The sequence below is a fragment of the Ceratotherium simum genome, chromosome 12 (genome assembly GCF_057802395.1).
Source record: "Ceratotherium simum simum isolate JZ-2026a chromosome 12, ASM5780239v1, whole genome shotgun sequence".
NCBI classification, from domain to species: Eukaryota; Metazoa; Chordata; class Mammalia; order Perissodactyla; family Rhinocerotidae; genus Ceratotherium; species Ceratotherium simum.
The window spans coordinates 11,656,126-11,678,386 of NC_141911.1; the positions used below are offsets into that span (position 1 = coordinate 11,656,126).

At 48.3% G+C, this 22,261-nt stretch overlaps 1 protein-coding gene across 1 annotated transcript in view; it reads left to right on the forward strand.

Annotated features, from left to right (window-relative positions):
- The first annotated feature begins 566 nt into the window (after positions 1 to 566).
- Positions 567 to 22,261, forward strand: part of GATA4 (GATA binding protein 4) — a 79,595-nt gene continuing 57,900 nt past the window's right edge. The window contains exon 1 of the mRNA XM_087437401.1: positions 567 to 667. The gene's annotated coding sequence lies outside the window, so the exon portion shown is untranslated. The remainder of the gene's footprint in view (positions 668 to 22,261) is intronic.

The following is a 22,261-nucleotide window of genomic DNA, read 5'->3' on the forward strand; positions in this document are numbered from 1 at the left end:
CTCAATTGTCTCAATTATCTCTTAGTATTATATAATCTGCCTACCTGCTCCTCTTGTGAGAAGCCCAGAAAATACTACACGAGCAAGTGCTTTGAAAATCTATTATTTTTCATTGCCATACTAAGAAGAGTAATACTGCCGTTATTATTATTTCTACTCTCAGAGGACAACTGCACGACTCAAGCAAATACCACAAAGCAGGCCTCCTCACTCATCCGAAAGGCAGAACTAGTGTCTGAGAGATACTTGGGGTAAAGAAGCCACATGCTGTGAAGTCAGCATTTCTCCCCACGAATGGTGATTCCTTAGGTTTGTTTCCTGTGGATCTCAGGTCTTTCTGAGTGACCTTTCAGAAGGATCTCTGGAACTTTGTGAACATTGACTTTAAAAAAAAATGTCCAACAGGGCTTCCTTCCAGTTGTACACATACCAAAAAAAAAGGGCTTGCTGAATTAATGAACCACTTCTCTTATCTATTTTTCCTGTTATCTAATTCCGAGGGGAAAGCTGGGAGCTCTGAGGGAGCTGGGAGACGCAGCTCACAACGCCTCCCTCCCACCCCGCTGAGAACAGCCTGGAATCCCTGCCACTGAGGGACTGAGACTGTCCTTGAGAGACTGCCTCACACCAGGCCGTGAGGAGCCACAGGGACACGCGCCCACTGTGGGTGAGTCGCCTCCTGGTCCCCCTGGTGACCACTCCAACAGGGCAGAGAGGGAGATGCACAGAGGGAGCCGAGGAGGAAGGCCAGGGAGGCCGGGAGCCACGGGGCTGGAGGAATAGAAGGTCGGTGGGGATCCCGCTGAATATCAGACTGTGGGCAGAAAGGAGGTGAGGGAAAGAGGGGAGGGAAACACTAGCCAGTATGCGATGGAGGATGTGCAAGTGGCTCTCAGACCTTGGGGGAGAGGAAGAAAGGATGAAAGTCTTCACAGGCCAAGCCACAGAGGCAAGGCTTCCTTTCCCACTTCCTCTCTCTGGTTCATTTTCTCTCTGTTTCTCTTTCTCACAACTGGGTGACATTTTAGTTTCTCTGTTTCCCGGTTCAGCTTCCCACTCCAACAATCAGAAATCAATGGAGATGGTCAGTCTCTTGAGAAAAAACAAATAAATATACAGCACACAAAAAATCAAAAGGGTCTGACCAGGTGCCCCCGGGCCTCTTGCCTTTGCTGCCTCCAACACACCCAGATTGCCTGGCTTTCCCCCGGGTCCCTGCTGCTGACAGTCTGTCTTGAGAACCCCGTTGGAAAGCTTAGGAGACTCCTTCCTGACCCACGTCAGACCTGCCTGGTATGCTTTCAGGGCAGAAAGTCTCCCCAGTGTTTCCCGTTGGCTTCACCAGTGAGTCAGTGAACAGGCCTCAGGGCCATCAAGAGCTAATACTTTTCTTTGCCTATTCACGGGCCAAGGGTCAGCTAGGCCTGGTGTGGCATTTAATTTTTCATTTATTCTGGAGCCAGCCAGATGGGGATGGGTCTTGCAGGTGTACCGCAGTAATTGCCTTTTCCTTCCCCGAGCCCACTGCGTGCTTTGAAGAGCTTGGTTGCATATGCTTTTACACACAGATCAAAATTACCTCTGCTTCTTATAAATCCAGAGTTGGGGTAAATGAGCTTTGAATCTTATTTGTAGCTGAGAAAAGGGCTGAGTCCAAAAGAAAAGGAGAGACAAAGGTAAAGACAGAGGGGCAGCTTTGAGAGGACACAGGTGGAGAATGAAGAGACTCTGAGTTCAGAGTGAAGCGTTGCTTAACGGCCACGGCTCTGGGAGAGTCTGAAACCAGCCAGGCTGTCTGTGCGTCCTCTGCTTGCCCAAAGGTTGCAAACATACAATGGCATATTCTAACTCTTGTAGCCTTAGGAGGACTAAGCAAGTGCTCTTCTGGAATTCAGTAGGATTTAGTGCAAAGCTCTTGATGTCTGTACATTCACTACAAATATTAGCTCTGCAAAGTAGAGAGTGGAAGACTGTTCCCTCTGGCCTGTTTCCTCTCCCGCAGCCCTGCCGGCTCCCAGTGGGATGAATTCAAAAGCTGTCTCAAAACTCACACTCATCTGCTTTACATATCTTTCCCCTGGCCAAATCTGGTTCCGCCACCCCTCCTCATGTTTGCCCAGTGCTGATGTTCTCACTCCTCTGCATGTTCTCCAAAATTAAGGGAAACTGAAAGGTTTTCAGCAGGGCAAAATCTGGGAAGTGCCGATCTGAACTGAGGGAAAACCTATCTGTGAAAGGCTGCTAGAGTTCCATGATTTATCATCACAAAATTGGTTTGGTTTATTTGTTAGTGGTAGGAGTCATAAGTGTTTTGTTTCTGCTAGTCTTACTTGGATAAATCACCCTAGAGTAAAAGGATATTTGAAAGTCCCACTTTTTGAACTTTTTTTACAGAATTCATTAGAGTTCATTTTTAGTGACATAGACATTTCCTCTTTTTCTAAACAATTTGTCTCTAAAGGTGATTTTGCATTGGCCGGTTCAATTGGCAGGGAGGGCGGAAATCTTAAACAGTTTTGCCTGGTTGGTGTTGAGGAAATGTTAATAAGTTGCTCTTTATCCCTGTTCTATTTCTCAAGCCCAATAAAATATCCATTTCAAATGACTTTCTAATGCCTCGTTATATTTGCCAAGTGATTTATAGGACAGAATATTATAGTTTGCATGTGTAAGTCCAGAGATGTTTCAGGGCTAGGGACAGTAGACAGGAGGGGATTGGCTGGGGCAGCCCAGAGACTGAAGAAATTCAAGCGATCAATCTCCAACTGTCTAAACACAGCACCAAGTGGAGATTCGAGACAATTATCCGAATAATTGCGGGGGAGGGAGGCACTTTCACCTGCATTATCTAGATAAAGGGGCGGCACAGGAAAATGTCCGCGGCCCTGAAGGCCCTGCCTGGGTTCTTTCCACGATCACGCGAATTCTGGCAATTTTTCTGTCGGTTCTCCGAGCTGAGTCGGGGATGCGGCAGGAAGGAGAGGTTTCTAGAAAAGCTTAAAAGGGGCTCCCGCCGTGCCACAGTGGGGAAGGGGGCGTGCGCCGCGGGACGCCCCCGCCGGTCTGATAAAGCCCCGAAGCCGATCTAAGGTCAATAAACCGGGCGGCGTCAGGCTCTGGCGGACGGTCGGAAAGGACAGGGGCTGGAAGGGAAGAGAGGAGTCAAGGCTGTCAAGGCTGTCGGCGAAATGAAAAGGAACCGAGGACGGACGAGTTTTAAATCCCGGCGCGGGCCGGAGGCCTGGGCCGCGGTTCGGGGCGCGCAGCCCGGGAGAGGGAGCCGGAGCGGGCGGGCTGCGTGGGGTCCCCGCGGCAGCCTGGCGGGAGTAACAGCGACCTTAAAAGTGTCCTGGGGAGGCCTCAATGCGCCAGGTCCTGGGCGAACAGTCCTAACCCTGCTGAGAGTTTAGAGAAGGGAACGAAAGTCACATTTTTTTAAAGGACGGAGGAGGGGGATGGAGACTCCCAAATAATAGGAACATTCAATAAAGCTTCAGGGACCCCTCAAAGAGGCAGAGAATTGTCCCAAAATAAGAAAAGTTAGGAAGAGGATAGCAGTAGTAATAATTAGTAATTAATTTTAATCCCTTTTGTAAGGCGCTTAAAAGATTACAACTTCATTTTACATCGAGGTGTTTCTCCCACTCCTCGCGTAACCAGAAGAAAGATTGGGAGAAGTTACTCTGCCCAAAGTTGCGTCGCCGGGGTCCCCTGCAAAGGGGCTCAAACCGGTTGCTAAACGACTCCTCATCAGAGATCTTCCCAAGAGAGAACCCATGAGATGTATGCAGCGGGCGCAGAATACTGGGCAATGGAAGCCTGAAAGAACGCTGCTCTCGGAGAGGGTGTTTTGGGCCGTTTAACGTCCGAATCTCTGGTCCCTGCAGCTGAGCTGTCAGTGCCAAGCCCGCGTGGCCAGGTGGGGGACGAGGTGGTGGTGGAGAGGGAGCAACGGGAGGGTCAGAGGGTCCCAGCCGACCCGCGCGACAAAAACCCTAGAACCAGAGGATCCTTGCAAATAAACAAGCAGACCCCTTGAGTTCTTTGCCGCTTTCCCGCGCTCAGCCCACGAGGCCACGGAGCTCCCTCTCATCATTTCTATTCCTGGCAAGGCCAAGGCTGGATTGGGTTGAACGCATTTTAACCGATATGGCGCCACGTGGGCCAGGTCACCTCGGACCGGTGTCGTGCCCGAGCTCTTCAGGGTCGCGTCTCCGGCCCCAGGATCCCGGCGGGACTGAGCGTCCCGAGCGCAGGGCTGGTGAGCGAGAAAGCCCAGGCCCAGGCAGTAAGGTCCGAGCCGGTCAGGATTGTGACCTCGGGCCTGGACCTAGCGCTGCTCAGAACACTTCCCGGGTTGCCCTCTGCTCAGGAGCTCCCTTTGGGGAGCTCAGAGTCCGCGGGACGCTGGACGCAAGGATGGCCTGAGGCGCGGAGGAGAAGGCTGGCAGGGCTTCCGCCCGCCGCCTGCGCTCCCCTCTCCTTGTGCAGGGCGCTGGCGGGACCATGGACCTGCTCACGCCAATGCCACTGCCCCACGGTCAGGGCAGAGAGGCGCGCAGCGAAGCTTGGTCCCCCTTGGTGTCTTTCCATTCGCCACTGCCCACTTGAGGTCCCTAAACAGGCCAAGAATCATAGTAGGAGTTTCATCAAAACGGTTATTCTTACACACCCACACACACCAACCCCCAGTTGGGCTGTTTGCATGTCAGTATCCTCTTGCGGAGAGACACCTCCCACACTAGAGTCGAGGGTCGCATCCAACCCCAGACTCCAGTCCGCGAGGCACTGGATCAATCCTTTCTTGGATCGGGTTTGGAGGGTTATTGAGGCGCATAGACGGCACCCCGGGTTCGCGGGCTTAGTGCCCATGGAGACTGGATTCAGGTAGTTTCCCTCAGCCCCACCGGAAGAGCCTTCATATTTCAGGCACGGTCCCGGGCGGCGTGGAGGCTGGAGGTAGAGATTTCGCGCAGCTTCTGGACTTGGGGCTTGTGGAGGAGCAACCGGATTCGCAGGCTGGGCACGCTGAGGTTCTGGGGAAGGACACTGTCTTGAATCACTTCTCAGCCCGCGCCCGAAACTCGACCATTCCGCGGTGCGCCTCCTGCTCTTAGAAAAACTCCTGGCACACCCTTCCAATACCCCATGTGGATAAACCCGGGGGCAGTAACTGCAGTCCCCGCGCAGATGCCCGCACCAGGGAGCCAGTGTCTAGGCGCCGGGTGCGGTGTTCACCAGGGTCGGCGTTAGGCAGGGGTTGGAATGGCTGCTGCTTTTTCTTCAGATACTGAGATGTGTTGTTTCTCCCTCACCCACTCTACTCGCCCTTCTTAGGATTTCTTTATTCGTTTAGTATTGTCTTCTTAACTTGTTTTCTGCTTTCCCTTGTTCATCTCTCTCTCTCTCTTTCTCTCCATTTCTCATTCTCCTCTTTCTAATTCAGTTCCAGAGTTTCTTTTTCTTGCTCAATCAAAATCCTTTCCCCTTACTTTGTTCTTTATCTGTGTAACTTGCTCTTCTTTTCTACCTGTGAGTTTTCCTATTTTGCCCTGGTTCTTGGCCAGCTGCAGACCTGGCTGATTTTAGCGACTGCAGGATGCTCCCAGACACATACTCCACCTCTAAAATTTCCTCTGCGTCTGGCTTGGTCTTTTTTCATCCCAATCAAGACCCGTACCCCTCATAATAAATTCGTTTTTATTAATTCAGGTTTACTGCTTACATGCAGAAGTTACTCTATAAAATGTCTTGTTCAATGATTCAGAAGCTTCCTGTTGGCAAATTATTTTAATTTCTGAATATTAAACTACACAGTAGCTGTTTTGTTTGCCCTTAAGAAATTTCTTAAATTTCCACCTCTAAATAAATAGCACACTACAAAACCATTTTTCAGCAGCTGAGTGGATGTCTGACAAGATTTATTCACTCAAATACATAGTGCAGGGTTTTTTTGTTTTGTTTTTTTTTTTAGTGTTGTGGAAACGTGTAATACTGAGCCAGGTGATTTGGCCTGCCACACCGTTTATTAGAACTTTTCACTAACTCCAAAGATTTAACAGGAAATTGATAGGCTATAAATAGATAACTTTCTGTTGTTCGCCAGCTAGGATTTTATTTGCTTTCTGTTATATCACAGTAGTTCTATCATAATAATGATAGAACAATTAGTCTCTCCTTGTAGATAAATAATGATTTTGAGGGTTTTTTATTTGTTTTATGTAGAATTTGTTGTTAGAGCATACATGAAAATTTTATTTCTATAACAGTGCTGATAGTAGATCCTGTTTGCTTTCAGACAATGACTGGAGACCACAAAATAGCTCATGAGAAAAAAAACTTAAGTTTTATTTCTTTAAGAAAGTTAAAGAAAACTTTAAAGAAAGTTTTTTTTAAGAAACAGGGTCATTAACAGGTAAAAACTTGACCATGGGGAGTTCAGCACGGAGGTCAGAAAGTCAGCTATGCTTCCTCTGCAGTGATTCAAGAACAACCAAAAATTAGGAAAGGAAAGATGCGACCCTACTAGTCGGATGTGGTAGCCCCTGTTGGTGCAAAAGCACCTCTTGGTTACTAAGGGGGCTCCTCAAAGTGTTCTAGCTTCTCGAAGGATGACAAGCAGAATCTACGAGTTACTGTCTTAGAATTACTCCCCAGAATTCAGAAGATACCTGCTTCGTTAAATGCTGTGGGAGAGCGGGGAGGATTTAGGGTTCAGAGCATGTTCTGCGAGGAGGCGCTAGGTGGAAAGAGCCTTGGGCCTCAGGATTTGTCAGCAGCTCTCTGCTCTCGCTGCCCTTAGCCTCCCTAGGCTTCGCGCGGCTGTCTTAGAAAGCTCTCAGCGTGGTGGCCGCTCGGGTTTGCTCCAGCCGCGATAACGGAGGGGCTCGCTATCTAATCTGGACAGCAGTATGAACAATCCATTAGACCTCGGCATTTACCCGGGGCGGGGGAGGAGGGAAGGACGCGGGCTGGCCTGCCCCACCCGGCCCTGGGAGGCGCTGAGCTGCCCCATTGGCGGCGGGGGGATTAATGAGACAGAGTTTTGTGTGGACTCAAAACTCACCACTGCGTAGTATGCTTCCTGATGCCAGTAAATTATCATTCCACCCATTGTCAGTGTGAAGACGAATTAGAATCCCTTTGGGTTTGGGTGGGTCACATTTTCTTTTAAGTTGTTCAATGTATTTTACATTGTCTCATTCAAACTCCACACCAATCAAAGGGCACTGTAAGATTCCAAATTTCACCGGTATTCCTTGGGACTTGGGAGACTTAAATCCACCCACCCACCCATTCATTCATTCATTCATTCAGCAAACATTTACAAAGCTTTACTCTGCACCAGGCATTGTGCCTTGTACTGACAGGTTAAATTATTTGCCCAAGATGAGGGCTACGCTGGCGACTGGGGCGGGACCCTCAATCAACTATTCCAGTCCTGTGACTGCTCACTTCTTTCCCCTAAGACATACAAATCAGAGACGTTAGGAGTTGGAATGGCCCTCGAGGTTATCTGGTCCAGCCTTCCATTCAATGCTGGAATCTCCTTTCCAGAAGGCCCACAAGGAGGCCCCAGCCTTTACCCTCTTCTTGCTCGGGAAGATCGCTCCCGCGTGTGCTTCTCGCTTGCAAGTAGCTCCATAACTGGAAGGTCTTTCCCCGGAAGAAGACGTCTCCGCCTGCGCATACCTAAACTCAGGTGCTAAGCCCCTCATGCTGCTGTGACTCCCAGGTGCCCCACTAACCCAGCTGTGCCACCTCCCCTTCTGCCTCCCCCAGGGGATGGAGATGCCCAGCTGTGGGATACTAACCCCTGTGAAACTTGAAGGAACTGTGGGCCTTAGTTAAGCTGGCCTTCCTCACTTTCCTTAGGGGATATTTGCTGCCAGGTCAGAGAAAGCACTATAGGCAGCACTAAAGAATCTCCAGAGCCTGGATTCTAGTCCCAACGCACCAGCCTATAGGCTGGGTGACCTCCAGCAATTTATTTCACTTCTATGTCTGGCATATTCCAGAAATGAGATGTATGAATATACTTCTCAATAGTTAAGGATGCCACCTTTTTCAAAGATAAAATTTCCCCTGAGAAATAATCTGAGCAATTCTCATTTGCCAGTTGAAAACTGAAAAGCTACAAAAGGCAACTTCTGGACAATAAGCTCATCATAGAGAATGTTCGGGAAACTTTTGATCTGATGAAATACTGAGTGCACATTGTCCCTGGGGCACTGTAAGAGTTTAGACCCTAGTGTAAGAATAATGTGGTTTGAATCTCATCTCCACTACTTACTGGCTATGTTATCTTGGGCAAATAACTTAAGACGTCTGTGCTTCTTTTCTTAGATTTTGAAATCCTCACAAACCTTAGAGGGCAGACAGGACCTCTCCCCAGTCCCTAATTTCTACAGTGTGGTTCATGGTTCGTTCAGCAGGGCATCGCTGTCCCCCTTGGTTTTGCTTGGCGTTGTTTCTTAACCTGTGACTTCAAAACGCTTCAGAAATTAAACTTGTCTAATAGGAAGTGGAAATTTACCTGACAAATTTATAAATATATTTTTAAATTATCCTACCCAAAACTGAGTGCTGCTGATGTTAGTGGGAATTTTGGATGCCACCTTTCTGGAAGGCAATTTGGCAATATGTATCCAAAACCCTACAAGTGTTTGTATTCTTTGACCCACTTTTTCCAGTAATGAAATTTACCCTAAGGAAATAATCAGAGGTTTACAAGATGCTTTACTTACCAAAATTTATGTGGATTTGACAAGGACACATCGAGCATTTATTTATTGTAGTGAAAAACAGAAAATAACGTAAACTCTGAGTAGCAGGAGTTTACTTACATAAACTATGCAAAACCCATAATGTAGCCATCAAACTGTTTTCTTTAAATATATAATGATATGGAAATCTCTCATAACATATTTTTTTAAATAAAAATATAGATTGCAAAACACTCTGCAGTGTGAAACTGGTAGAGAGAGAGAAGAGAGAACATGCATGTTCTCAGTGGTTCTCTCTGGGTGGTATGATTAAGGATGGATTTTGTTTTCCTTGCTACACTTTCCTGTATTTTCCAGATGAACTACAATGAGTTCCTGTTTCTTTGAAATTAGAAAAAGAAATATTTTGAGAGGGGTGGGGAGGATTGATCAGATCCAAGACAGGTCTCGCTTCCTAAGAATTCATGACTATTGTGCTTAGGACAAATGCTTATCTATTTTAGAGAATTCAGCTTTAGAGTCCCCAAAACTCAGTGGACTCAAACTCCAAGAACAGTCCTGAACTCTTGATTCCTGGCTAGAGACATTTATAATTGGTGGGAGTGATTTTTCCACAAAGTGGTTCCCCCTCCCTCTTTAGAAAATGTTTTCACAGCCATCCCGATTGTCTCAGAATTTAACTTGCAACCTTGAGTGTTTCTGAAATTGAAAACAATAGTCTAAATTCTTGTAACTTTTTCCTCTTCTCAAAACTCCCTTTGCTAGCAGAAGGATGTGGTGGAATGTAAGGTCAGGTGCCGGTCCAGCTGCAAATAGAAGCTGATTATTCCGACCCCAGGAGAAGAGGAGGGAACCTGGGCAGGGGAGGGAAGACAGACCTTCAGCGGTGGCCAGAAAGCTGGAGAGGGTGTTCAGAAGGGAAGACCTTTGTGGAAGCAAGAAACTTAACCACTAAGATCTCGACTGAAGACCCAGTGAACTATAAGACAAGTATTAATGAATGTCAGTGCCATGTTTGAAACTGAAATCGTTCTAATTTGTAGAGAAATAAGAAGTCGCCGTTTATAAAGATGGAAGCTGCCTTCCTCCCACTTTGTAAGCAGAGTGTGGAATGGGGTTGGGGGGAGAGAGGTAACAAAAAGAAGTAGAAACAAAATCCCACCATAAACTTCAGGAACCTTCAAAAGATCTTGTACTGAAATTTTTAATTTTATGTAACATATTCTATCAAAAAGATGAAAGTAACATTGGGCTAAAGGCCAATTTCATTGTTGTTAACTGGCAAAAATAAACATTTAGCAAATGAAAAATTGTAGTCTGAGTACAGTAGGGATATGGACTTAAAATAGCACTCCTATCCTCTTTCTCTAAGCTCTACACATTTTTTTTTTTTTTTACTTTGAGGTCAGCCTTTGGTTGGTTGTTGGTAAAGGAATATGAGTAGAATTTTGGCAGAACCACAGAATGTGAGTTTTTCTAGACTGGAGTCGGTTCATCTCCACCCTTCTCCATCTGTGAGGCAAGCAGGGCCCAGTCAGGCACCATATTTATCTTCATGCCACACTTGCCAGCCCCCTGCACTGCACAGGCACAGTGGTAGGTACTGTCTTGAAGAATGATTATCACAAGGGCACGTTCCAGACACCAACTAGGTTTTTTGCTAACTGAATTCTCTACAGCAAAAATTCTCAGCAAAAACTAGTTTCTCTGCACATCTCTGAAGGGAATCAAACTCAAAGCCTTGGGCAGACCATATGCACCCTTGGCATGGCCAGGATGCATCCCAAAGCAAGAGGTATGAGAAGTCAGGAGAACCAGGGCTGGGAAGGGTGCATATTTCCAAAGCCTTCAAAAAATGCTTTATTTTCTACTAGCTAGGAGTTCCTAGGTCTGTGCGCCAGTAAGGTACTGACTGGTTTTCTTATCACTGTGCCATTCAGCATTCCCAGAAATGTCTCATCAGGCACAGATTTGTCTTGAATATCCTAGTCCCCAGAGAAGTATCCTAAGTGCTCAATCTTTATATAATTTTTAAATAATTTCCACATGTAATCAAAATAGAATGAGAGAAGTCAAACAATCCTTCCCTTAGCCCTGCTACAAACTGATTAACCTATTAGTACCTCGGTTGATCCCCTCATCTGTAAATTGAGGACAATGACTACCATTTATCAAAGTGCTTTCACGTATATCTTGATCTTCACATTTGCTTGCCCTCTGGGGTAATCAGTGTGGGTATTATTAGAGTAGTATGCCCATTTTATAGATGAGGAAACTGAGACTCAGATGTTGTATTGCCAAAGGTCACACCACTAATAAATAACAAAATAAAACTCAAAATGCCCTGCTCTAACTACCAAGTGCTGCCCCCCAACCCCCACCCTCCAGGGATATGCCAAGGATTCATGAGCCAGCCTACATGAACTGATTTGTAATTTCTCTAATAGGTATTATTAGGATCTCTTAATTTACTCATCTGAAAATCATGGAATCAAGGAATGACAGAGCTGCAAGGCTCTTAAAACTGATTAGCCACCCCTCCCCACCTTTCATTTTGCAGGTGAGGCCCAGGGAGGTTAAGTGATTTGCCAAAGGTCACCCCATGAGTTAGTGGAAAATGACCAATGTCATTTTAAAAAATTAGTTAAAACAACTGCCTACCAAGCCCATTTTTATGGCTTATTTTAAGCAGGTTAATAAGTATACCAGGCACAGCTTTAAACCAACTGAGTAAATGCTGACACTAGTTTATAGATTTGGCAGATAAGTAGCAATAAGGAATTATTCATCTCTCATTTATCATCCAGCCTCTCCAAGGTGCAAGTTATAAAGTGAAGCAAATAGCAGTTTAAGAGCCCCCACACATGTGAGATCAAAACAGTAAAAATGAAGTGGTTTACAAAGCCACACACTTACAATGTGGCTGTGCCTGAGGTCTCCTGAAATGTGAAAAAGTAAGTGTGGGAAAATTATTTGCGTTTCACGAATGGGCACATTTCTTATACAGAACTCCATATTTGTCCTCCAGATTTATGCAATCACTAATTCATTCTTCTGAGTACGTATGGAGTACACCTACTGTGTGCAGGGCACTGTGAGGAATACAGAGAATTATTAAATACTATTCCAGCCATCAAGGACCTTTTAAACTTAACGCAGTGACAAAATGAAACACACACTCACAAACACACACACTTGAAACTGGCAGAGTCAGCGGGCGTAAAGGGAATGTGTGTGTGGGAACAGGAGGAAAGGAGAGACTGCCTGGCTGCTGGAGTAGCCACAACAAGGAGCACATGAGGAGGTGGCCTTGCCACAAACTTGTCCCCAACATTTCTTTGTCATGACAACAAGGTTGGGAAACGTCACAGGCAGAAAAAAAGCGAGACAGTGAATTGATGGCCCCAATTAAGAACTGAATCTAAAAATCTCTTGTCCTCCATTTAGCTTGATATTAAATACAAACAAACTGGTGAAGAGATGGAAGGGGACTGACAGGGTGCCAATAGCGGTGATGATACTTGTAAACATATGCTGAATTTGCATAAAATTAACAGATGATTTGCTTATTTGGGAGGTGAGCTCTAATGAATTCTCATGTGTTATTCAGAAGGGCTGGTTTATTTTATTATTATTATTTTTAATCAATCCCAGTTTGGTGATGGTGAACCTCAGGCACAAAGTTCAAAGTCAATAACAGAGAAGTCACCAATCCATAAGCGACTTTGCTCTCAGCTGCCCAGACAAAAGAAGATGTGAGGCTCCTCCTGGAGCCCTACACTCATAAAATTGAAGCATTTTCCAGTGAAAAGAGAACTTGAAAGATGTTTACTCAAAACCCTTTACTTGGTAGATGGGGAAACCAAGACTCAGAAAGTTTGAGTGACGGAGAGTGACCATTTAATTTATGTGAAATTATGAGTGACTGTGTGTACTGCTAATAATTACACAGGATGGCAGGCATAAACTGGGAGACAGGATCACCCTATGAAACAATGAGAGTCAGAACAAGACCAAGTCCAGAACCCTGCCCACTAGGCCCCCTCCCCCACTTTGCTGCCTTATTTTCTTTATTTTGAAGGCTGGGATATTTATGAGTCTACAGGATAGCTGGAAGACATTCAGTCTAGAAATGTATTATGTACCGAGTGTCCCCTTTGGCTGGGTCTATCCTCAGTCTAAGAGGGGCATGGAATGACTATAGTTTTGAATGTCTATGATTCCTTAAGACCCTTTACTGCATCCTCCTGCCCCCACCTGCCCCCAACCCAGGGCTGAGCCAGGGTCATTGTTTGCACCTTCCTGCAAAGGGTGGGGGCAGCAGCGCTAACCAGGTTCCCAGACTACCCCAGAGCTCTGTGCTGCCTTATCACTAATCTTCTCACCCTAGTGAGTGCATCAGGGTGAGGAAAGCTTGGCCTTGGGATTCAGATTTATAGAGGGGAGATATCAGTTCCTACAGCAGCATGTTGAAATGGAAGAGCAGGGTAAGACCAGGGTCCCAGGTTACCTATTCCTGGCCCTGCCATAAAATAGCTGTGTGGCTATGAGTAAGTCTATAGCCCTTTCTGGGTCCTAATTGCCTCCTCTACTAAATGAGTGGATTGGACCAGAATCCCTGAGGTCCCTTACAATTCCAGTGCTCTACATCAGTGTCAGCATCAGAGAAAGACTGTCCTATGACCAGCAAGTGGGCCGAAGGTACCCGGGGCCATGGTCATCCCGACGCCAGGGGCATGCGGGCTAAGGTGCTGGTGAGGCATCATGGGGCATTTCTGCACGTGAGCTGCTGTGTTTGCACATGGTGGAAGGGACCACAGCACATGTGTTTCAGCCACATATCTGATACTACGTCTTCAGGCACAAAGGACAGAAATTTACACTGTGTAAGGACAAGTTGGAAACTCCAATTTTCTGAATTTAATTCAACAAACTTTTAAAAATATCTACTACATGTTAGAAACTATGGAAAATAGAAAGATATCAAACATGAGATTTCTGCCCTCAAGAAGACTGAAATTTGGGAGAGAGAAGTATGTAGACGGGCAGACATGTGGAGAGATTAAACTGAAACACAATATGTTAAAGGTTGTGGAACCAGAGGGGAAAAGGGATCAATTCTGGGAGTGAAAGTTTAAAAAATTTTAAAAAAATTTAAGGAGGAAATGTGAGAAGAAATCCCTTGGTTTTTCCCTTTTATGTCCTTCACAGTACAGATGCTTTGCTCATAGTGGCAGTATTTGGGTTTGGGAATTAAACTACTTGCCTGTAAATCTTGGCTCTGCCACCTATTAAGCTGGGCAAGTTACTTAACAGCTTTGTGCCTCAGTTACTTCATCTGTAAAATGAGGGGAAGAGAGCATATAAATGAGATAATCAATCCATGCAACATACTGGGCTCCATTCCTGGCACATAGTAAGTGCCCAGTATTAGCTGTTACTCAGTAGACATTTGCCTAGTAAATAGAGTGAGGTTTTCATTTGCAAGTCTGAGCCTTTTACCATACACTTTCACACCAGCCTCACATTTTGGGTTCCTCACTGAACACACTCATTGTCTGTAGCTAAAATTGGGTTCAGACGTGGAGGCTGGCATCCCCACCCTTCCAGTGTGCAGGACCAGCGAGCCCCTTGGTATAGAACCATTTGAGGCACAGAATGGCATGGTTTGGTGATATCCATTTGGGGAGCCTTAAAGTCACAAAATGTTGCTGTAGGAAGGGGTCCAGTCTCTTCATCCTACAGACAGGAAACTAAAGCTTAGAGAAGTTAAGTGATTTGCCTGTGGGGGCAGTCAGGATTAGAACCCCTGACTCCTGACTTCCAGATCAATGAGCTTCCACCACTCTAACCTGCTGCCTAGAGCCCAACCTTCCCTGCTTGAGCTGCATTCTACAGTGAGTCTCAGGGGCCACCACCAACCTGGGATCCCTCCCTCCACTCTCCCTACTGTGCCCCAGAGAAAAGACTACCTGTTTTCCAGTTCTTAGGTCACATCTAACGTAGAATTAGGGCCCTTTACCTCTCAGGGCTAGCCCTTGACTCAAAGAAAAAAAAAACTTGAGCCCCTTAGCGCTCCGTGCTGTCTCTAGTGTTGACTTACTCCTTTAATTCTCATTAACTGAAGTGCTTTGCTCGTGCTTTGCACGAGCATCACTATGCTCGTGATCCTCACATTAGTGTCACCAAAAAAGAAGGTGGCCTTGGGGGCTTTCACCAGAAGGGCAGAGGGGCTGAGGTAACCTGCCCTTGTTCTGCAGCCTGTCAGGCGCTCAGACCACTGCCCAGCATCCTTTCCTCTCGTTCTGGAAGGGGGACGGGAAGGAAAACGAGGCAGAACCAAGATGGAGGAAGGGGGAAGGGGGAAAAATTAAGCGGAGATGTTTGGTTTAACTAAGCTCGATCCTCTCTTTTCAAGCAGAACAAGTAAAGCGTTTTCGCCATCATAAACGAATACTTAATTAGAAAATCAGAAATGTATAAAAACGGAGGAAAAGTATAACCCTGGAACCTTACCGTCTTTGCATGTAGGTGTATTTACTTTTGTCTACCCATCTTCTTATCTATCGTTACATTAAAATTCTATTGTATTCAAAGGGAATAGGCACCGGTGTCCTGATTTTTCTCCTCTCATCTATGGCGTGGGTGATTCCCGTGAAACTGACTCTTCTGCTAAATTTGTGTTGCATTCGATCCTCCTGCCGGCGGAGTCCCGCCTCGAAGGGCGCGGCGCCTTCTTGGGGGAGGCTCTTCTCTCGGGGGAGCGCGGCCGGTCGCCGCGGCCTCGGCCGCCTGCGGAGACCCGGCCGCCCGGGTGAGAGCGGAGGGCCAGCCGGGGAGGGGCCTCGCAGGGAGGGTGCCGGCGCCCGGACGAGGCCGCGGCCGAGGCCCCGAGGGAAGGGGCGCTGGCGACCGGGGGCGGGAAGCGAGGCGGCCGCGGGGAGGAAGCGGGGCCCGCGCACCGGGCGCCAGGCCCGGGAGGCGCTTCCGCGCCCGCCGCCCCCTCCGCGGAGCAGGGCCGGGGCGCGCCGGAGGGGTGGGGGCGGCCGGCCGGGGGCTGACCCCGAGCGCCGCCGAGTCTGCGCCCGCCGGCCGCCCCGCGCTCGCCTCCTGCCGCCTCGGGTTACGCGGCGGCCGTCAGCGCGCACCTCATCAATAAGGCCTGACAGGCCGCCGGCTCCGCGGCCATCCATCACGCCGGCCGGCGCGGGCCGAGGCGCAGGGCGCCCCGCGCGGGGGGCGGGCTCGCGGGGCCCGGAAGCCGGCCACCCCCTCCGGAGAGCGGGACCCGGGAGAGGCCGGTGGTCACCGGGGAGCCGGGCGGCTTTATAGAGCCCAGAACATACCCGCGTGGCTCGGAGGCAGCATTTTTCTATCAATCAACAAATATTTGACTTTATTCCACCTCTTAATCCTAGTGTCTTTTAAGGATGTGTTCATTGGTTTTTAAGGAGCTGTAAGGGAGCTTAGAAGTGATCTTGCACAACCCGGACGTTTCGCAGATGAGGAAACTGAGAGACAGAGTTGGGGACTGGGCATGCCTGCGGTCACACAACTGGGTGGTGATGGAAACTGGTGCCCACATCTCTGACCTCCGACTCCCAGCCCATGTGCCCGGCCACACTGGCGCTCTGCAGGACCCACGACTGATATGTATGTTTGGCATCAAATGTGTGAAATGGGCGAAGTCGTGCATGTTGTAGGTTCTGGGTGTGCCTGTCAGTGCGTGAACTTTGCGAGGTCCACACAATTCCTGCTCCCAAGTTGGGTCACCGCCTCTGTTTGTGGGTGTTTGTGTGTGCGCTGAGGTCTGGAAACAGAACAGTAAATGAGGCAGAAGTATACGGGGGCAGAGACACCTACACATAAAAATAATACAGTTCCTTGAATTCATTTACTTCCTCCTCCCACCTACCCTTTTCCCCCAAGGAGTTAACAGTGTTCCTCTTCATGTACTTATCTGTTCCAGCACTTTCTTCTGCTGTCTGTTTGCAGGACTCTTTCCTCACTGGTCTGAACTGCTTGAAGGTAGAGACTTGTGTTTATCCCTATTGCTCCAAAGTTTGCATGGTGCCTGGCACATAGTAAGCATTCAATAAATGTTTGCTATGTGAATTGTGGCACGTGTAAGGGAATTCAAATAATTCAAGTTCAGAGGACATTGAGGCTGAAAAAACTCTCAGATCATGGTGTCCAATCTCATTTCATAAGAGGGAGACTGTGGCCCAAAACGCTGCCCTTGATTTACCTCCCAGAGGTCAGGTCAGATCCATCCTGGCCCTCAGGGTTCCCTTCCTTTTTTTCCAGAACGTTGCCTGCCACCATGCTCTCTTAGCTGTAGATTCCTGCATCATCTTCACTTCCTTCTTTCCCTTCCCACCTTTTGGTTCTTTCACTGCTTAATTAGCAAGCTCTCCAAGGATGAGGATGAGGGTAACAGGGAAATCCACGAGACCAAACTGCTTTGTTTCTAACAGGAAAGGCAATATTTTGTGGAGTTTTGTTAGTGTTGGTATTGTTGTTGTTCTAATTCAAGTGGAAAGGATGAGATTAAAGCCAATGTCGAATGGGTGTGTGTTAACCTTAACATTCATTTGTCCTCCATTACCATGGTGGTTTGACTGGAGTTAGAAACAATGTTATTATCAACAACTCTGGGAAGGGGTAGAAACACACACACACACACACACACACACACCCCACATTTATTGAACAGGAAAGGTAGCAAAGCTGTCCTCTGGCCCAGGTAGTGCCTGGCTTTCAGACTCCCCTGAGATGCCCACCAGACTATGATTTCTGTAAATACAGAGACAAAGTGTGGTTTTGTCTGGTTTCCTTACGGTTCCCGTCTGCCCACGTGGTAGCCCATCCATGTGCACATCATGAACGCAGCTGAGCGTAATGAAAATTGATGTAAGAATCAGAGTCAAAACAACTTGTCCTGCAGAACTGTTGTGAGGGTTGAATATGATCATGTGTGGGAAAGGCCAGGTTTCACCAAATGCTTTTCCCTTAGTCCATCTGGAAATACAGTCCTACTCTCAGGGGCAAACTCTTTCCTTCAAGGCCAGGCCTTGGCTTACTCTTGCCTCATGGGATGAGCTGGACAAAGCCCAATCTCCCCTGACTGACTGGGTTCTGGCCAGCTGGGTGTCCCGGCTCTCCGTTCTCCACCAGCAAGTTGCCTGGGGAGTGGCAGTGTTGTTGAGGGTGACTTAGCAATTTCCGAGCTTCTGCTACCTGGCTCCAGGCCTCTCAGGAGGAGAGAACAGAATAACCCTCCCTTGGATGTCACCCTCCCTGCAGCCCGCTGTGAAACACGAGCGCATGTGTGTCAAACAGGTGCTGGAGCTGCATCCAGGGTGGACCGCTGTGGATCTCCTGCGGCCGTGCGGAAGGGTGAGCATAGGGAGGCCAGCCTTGGAAACCAGATCCTTTTAAAAGAGATGCAAGGCTTTCTTTTGTGTATAAGTCACTCTTCTGAAGTGTTTTAGGCAGGAGTTGAACATGTACTGGGGATGTGGACTCTCACTAAAGACTGGGGACGTGTGTGTGGAGAGAATAGGGGCTGAAGAATCTTATCCTGCCTCAGCAATACTCTTTTCCCCCTGCTTTTTAAAAAATCTGATTTATTGAGGTGAAATTTATGTACAATAAATTCGCCCTTTTCAGTGTACAGTTCTATGAGTTTTGACAAACACACAAATGGTGTCACCAGCACCACAATGAAGATATGGAATAGTTCCGACACTCTCCCAAATGTTCCCCTCCTGCTTTGTAGTCACCTCTCTCCTAACCCTTTGCGCCTGGCAACTGCTGATCTGTTTTCTGTCCCTAGGGTTTTGCTTTTGTGAGAATGTCATATAGATGGATTCTTTTAGTCTTTGGAGCCTGGCCTCTTTCTTGCAGCCCTGGTGCATTGGAGATTCATTCATGTTGTTGGGTATAATTGCAGTTCATTCTTTTTTGTTGCTGAGTAGTATTCCACTGTATGGATGTACCTCTGATTGTTTATCTATTCTCCGGTTGAGGATCATTTGCGTGGTTTCCAGTTTGGGGCAATTATGAATAAAACTGTAGGTTTTTGAAGATAGCAGCAATTCTCTTTCATAGATTAAAACACAAACTACATTTAGCTTTTCTTATCCTGTGGCATATTGCAAATAATATATCTGCTGAGCAGCCTCGTTCAAAGAGTTTGGCGTGAGGATGTCACAGTCCCTGACAAAGGTGGTATATGGAGTGGTGTGTGTGTGTGTGTGTGTGTAGAGAGAGAGAGAGAGACAGAATGAAAATTCAGGGCTTTTGAAGTGGAGTAAAAACAAATTTCTCACATAGTGACTGAGAAATATTCACTCTTTACTGATAAGGCTGTGCCTTGTACCATCTACTGGGAGCCCTCCACCTCATCCCCACCCTACCTGTAAGTGGCCTGTGGGCTACGCGGGAACAGGGCATCTCCAGAGACTTCATGGGGGGGGGCACTCTTCCCCTCACAGGGGAAAGGCCCCAGTCCCTGTGAGGAGGTGGTATGAGATGGGGGAGGGAGGATGGGATAAAGTTAGCAGAGACTCCTGGGGTGAGCGCTGCACCTCCATAATTAAAATCCTGCCAGCTCTCCTTTATCTAGGTGCTGATTGTTCCATTTCACTCAGACCCTTTGCTTCTAGGTTTTTCTCCTTTTAGTTCTTTGCCCTTTGGCAATTTGCTGTTTATTAGCACCTCTGCTGAAAAGGGCCTGGGCTGTGGAAAAAAGCAAACTTTAAAGGTAGAGCACCTTTGTCTTTCAATCAAACACGCCGATACACAGTGAATGTGGGGAAAAGTTGAAACTAGCCAAAAGAAATGGAATGCCAAGGATCTTCCAGTCTTTTTATTCACTCAGATCAGAATACAATAAATACCCTTTTGACAGAAATAGGTAGGTTTAGGTATTGGAAGCTCCATGCCTCCCCTTTCCTCCTGCTGTTGCAAGAAACCAATTATTTCCAAACAATTAATAAATACCTCCAAGCGACAATGGGTGTTAGAGAGACAGCAGCCCACTCTCTATGGGCACCTGCTGCACCAGGGGTGGTGGCGTGTGAGGTGACGTTTCTGTCCACCACAGGGAAGCCCAGGCCTGTCTGGAGTGGGTCTTCACCGGCAGGAAGGATCACAAGCCCTCCAGCCGCCATCACCCCCGGCCACCACCCCCCTGCCCCCCAGCCGCTGTTTTCGCACTTGGGCTTTGCGCTTCCTTGACACTTTCCTGTCTCTCGCTCCGCCGCGCCAGGTCGCGGCGCCTGCCTGGGCGTCTTCTCCAACTCCGGGTCACCTCGGGCTCGGTGGCCAGGGGAAGGGTGCGGGGCCGGCGGGGGAGGGGGCGGCCTGTGCGGAAACGGCCCGGGCTGGCGCTGGGAACAGCATGTCTCTGGTGGCCCCCCAAGTCCTCCGATATGCGTGTCAGGGCCTGGCGACTGGCAGCGCTCCAGCCTCTGGTGTCCCCATCACCACCACTGCCCTCCTCGGGAGCGGGGCGGGGGTCGGAGGGAGCCCTAGACTCCGGGTTGACCTCGTCCCGTTCTGGCCCCCTCTGCTCCGATCCAGCACCGGCCCTTTCATTCCCATTTCTCTCGCTTGCTTTCTCCTCTCCCTGGGGGTCTGGAACTCTCTATTTCTGTCGCCAGGTCTCGTGACTCCTATGTCGCCCTCTTTCTCTGGGTCTGTTTCTCTTTCCCATCTTCCTCTCTCTCTTTTCTCTGGACTCTGTCTCTTTTCGTCTCTGCTCTTTCTGCCTGTCCATTCCCTGCTCTGTTCTTTCCATAACACTTCACCATTTAACACTCTCTATATTTGACTGATTTATTGTCCCTCTTCTTCTTGTAAAATGTAAGCTCCCAGAGGCAGAATTTTTCTTTATTTTGTTTTGTGCTGAATCCCAGCACCGTGAAATTTCCTGGCACAGAGTAGGTGCTCAATAAATATAGAATGAATGAGTGAATGCCGAATGAATGAATCCCATCCCTCTCGGGCTTCCTCAGGCCTGTCTCACTCTCCGTTGCTCCCCAGTCTTTTCTCTGTCTTCCTCTGTCTCTCCCCTTTTTCTCTTTTTACTGTCTCTCTCCATCACCCCCTCATTTTTTCTCTGTTCTAGTGTCTGACTGGGTCCCTCCATCTTTCCAGGATTTATGGGTCTGGGCCTTGTGCGCCTCGGAAAGGGTGCACCTGGGTCCTTTGTCCGTCTTCCTCTCAAGGAGACCCGCGGCCTCTCTGGCGAATTGCTGCCGCCTTAGCGCCTAACCCGGCTTCCTACCTGAACTCGACTCCCCAAATCCTGACTGCGCGCCTGGAAATCCCTTCTTCCTGCAGACCCCAGGGTCCAGAGATGCCCAGGGTTGCTGAGGGGCAGCCTAGATTTGGGAGGGAGCTTGATAGGCTCCCCAGCGAGCCAGCCTGTGCCACTCTGTGTCTGGCTTGGGCCTCAGCATCATACTCTGAGAAATGGTGGCAACTTTGGGCACCTACTATGTGCCAGGGGACACATTCCCTTTGGAGAGGAGTGTTCCATTCTCCAATTCCCAGCAACCTGAGAGAGGCTGTTAGCAATCCCACTTGTAATTTTAGTCATTCAACAAACATTAATTGGGCATCTACCATGTGCCAGCCATGGTCGATGCTAACCCTCCTAGAGCTTACCCTCTGGAGTGTGTGTGGGAAGGGGGCATGTGTAACCAACCACAGGTAACGGATTTATTAACTCCAGGGACCGTAGTGCCCATGAATAAAGCAAATTAACATTTTATGTATCCCAAAAACATTTATCATGCTCTTGCTCTGCACTGGGTGCCCCTCGCGCTGCCACTTCCAAAGTCCCTGACAGGGGAGGAGGGAGGGAGGACCCACAAGTGAAAGAATTGGGGCCCACCCGGAGGTGGCAGCTTCAGTCCCCCAAGAGAAGGGCCGCGCCGCGACAGCTCAGAGTCTGCAGGCCACGAACAGGTCTCGGCGCAGACTGGGCAGTGGGTGCCGGAAGCTCCCGCTTGCTGCTGTTTTCTTGAAGTCCTTGGATGAGGAGGGGGACAGGGACCCAGGCTGGGAGGGGGAAGAGGGGCATAGCGACGGCGTCAGTGTGGCCGCAGCAGCCGGGCGCTCGGAGCTCGCCGACCCGCTGGCGACAGTGCCGGGACTTGCGGGCGCCGGACCGGGTTTCAGTTCTGGCCTCCGCGGCCCCAGGACCTGCGCAGCGCCCTCCCCTTCAGAAAGCCTCTGGCATCCTTCCCGAACTTAATGAAAATGAAAACTTTTCACTTTCTTTCCCTTCCCGCGGGCTCTTACATTATGAGACATGAACCGTTTTATTTTAAACTGATTTTAATTTTTAAATATCAGACGTACTCATTAAAGGAAATTTAGAAATATCTGAAAAGCAAAATGAGGGATTAAAAAAGTGGTTTCATTATAGAAACTCGATATTAAAAAGAATGGAAAAAAGAACTGAGACGCAGGAATCTAGATTCGAGACCTATTGCCGAGCGCACCGGCTTCGCCGCCTC